The 1,887-nt window shown below is 59.7% G+C and overlaps 1 protein-coding gene across 1 annotated transcript in view; it reads right to left on the bottom strand.

The window, feature by feature from the left end:
- LOC103207646 (spermatogenesis- and oogenesis-specific basic helix-loop-helix-containing protein 2-like) overlaps positions 1-1,887 on the bottom strand; it is a 137,454-nt gene that overhangs the window by 100,057 nt on the left and 35,510 nt on the right. The gene's annotated exons all lie outside the window — the stretch shown is intronic.

Genomic DNA, 1,887 nt, shown 5'->3' with positions numbered 1-1,887 from the left:
ATACGGACCACAGAGACCCTGAAACAAACCCCCTGTGGGGTACAGACCACAGAGACCCTGAAACAAACCCCCGGGGGGTACGGACCACAGAGACCCTGAAACAAACCCCGGGGGGTACGGACCACAGAGACCCTGAAACAAACCCCGGGGGGTACGGACCACAGAGACTCTGAAACAAACCGCCTGTGGGGTACGGACCACAGAGACTCTGACACAAACCGCCGGGGGGCAGGGACCACAGAGACCCTGAAACAAACCCCAAGGGATACGGACCACAGAGACCCTGAAACAAACCGCCTGTGGGGTACAGACCACAGAGACCATGAAACAAACCGCCGGGGGGTACGAACCACAGAGACCCTGAAACAAACCCCCTGTGGGGTACAGACCACAGAGACTCTGACACAAACCCCCGGGGGGTATGGACCACAGAGACCCTGAAACAAACCGCCGGGGGGTACGGACCACAGAGACCCTGAAACAAACCCCCTGTGGGGTACGGACCACAGAGACCCTGAAACAAACCCCCGGGGGGTACGGACCACAGAGACTCTGAAACAAACCCCAGGGGGTACGGACCACAGAGACCCTGAAACAAACCCCCGGGGGGTACGGACCACAGAGACTCTGACACAAACCCCCGGGGGGTACAGACCACAGAGACCCTGAAACAAACCCTGGGGGGCAGGGACCACAGAGCGCCTGTGGCTGTGGTCCTTCTCCGCTGCTGCCGCCGGGCTATGAGTCAGGTGACCCCATGTGTGACAGCAGAACCGCCCGCAGGGCTTTCAGGGCTGTGATCTCAGGGAACCTGACCCCAGGCCTTTCTTCCTCTGGGCGGTTTAAGCCTCTATCCTTTTGGCAATGATGGACCACTTAACTGCTCGCCCCAATATAAACAGTACACGCCCCATCACGAGAGGACGTGAGGACAGGGCACGGAGCAGGCACGTGCAGGCATGACGGAAAGTGTATTTAACACTCCCCGAGGACATAGGGTGGAGCCTTCTTGTCAGTGGTGTGAAGGTAACCCGGAACTCAGGAGCGATCGAGGCTGACGACCTGAGACGACAGCTGGAAAGGTGAGTGGACGAGGTCACAGAGCACAGGTACAGAGACGTGGGACAGCCCCGGAGATAACCCTGGCGGGGCAGAGGGGCAATCCGCTAAAGCTCCACGGAACCGCCATCTGCCCGACTGAGAACTGCAGAGCACAGCGCCCGGGACAGCGAGTGGGGCCAAAGTCAGCGCGGGAAAGGCCGCGGGGACAGCACACAACAGGGAGCGGGAAAAGGGGTCGCTGCCCCGGGCCAGGAGCAGGCTAGAGGAGTCCAGGAGGTACAGGGGAAGCGCTCAGCTGCTAACCGCAAGCAGGGGTCTGAACCCACCAGCTGCTCCGCAGGGGGAGAGATGACACAGTCCACTCCGCAAAGAGGACAGGCACAGACACCCCACGGGGCCGTTCTGCTCTGTGACACGGGTGGCTGTGAGTCGGAACAGACTGCAGTGGGTGTGGTTTATGTTACACAGAGGAGCGCTCCTGCCCCAGCAGTTAAGGGCTCAGCTGCTAACTGAAAGGTCAGGTTTGAACTTACTAGCTGCTCTGCAGGAGAAAGACGAGGCAGTCAGCTTCCATAGAGATGGGAGCCTTGGAGACCCTGTGGGGCAGTTCCTCTCTGTCCTCTAGGGGCGCTGTGGGTCAGAATGGACTCCAGGGCAGTGGGTGTGGTTTGGACTTTGCTTCTGTGAAGATTGACAGCCTTGGGGACCCTGTGGTGCAGTTCCACTCTGTCCTGTAGGGGCGCTGTGGGTCAGAATGGACTCCACGGCAGTGGGTGTGGTTTGGGCTTTGCTTCTGTGAAGACTGACAGCCTTGGAGACCCTGTA

This window comes from Orycteropus afer, unplaced genomic scaffold (assembly GCF_000298275.1).
Source record: "Orycteropus afer afer isolate SDZICR_OR568_19922 unplaced genomic scaffold, OryAfe1.0 scaffold00384, whole genome shotgun sequence".
NCBI lineage: Eukaryota > Metazoa > Chordata > Mammalia > Tubulidentata > Orycteropodidae > Orycteropus > Orycteropus afer.
This window is presented reverse-complemented; position numbering and strand designations above follow the sequence as displayed.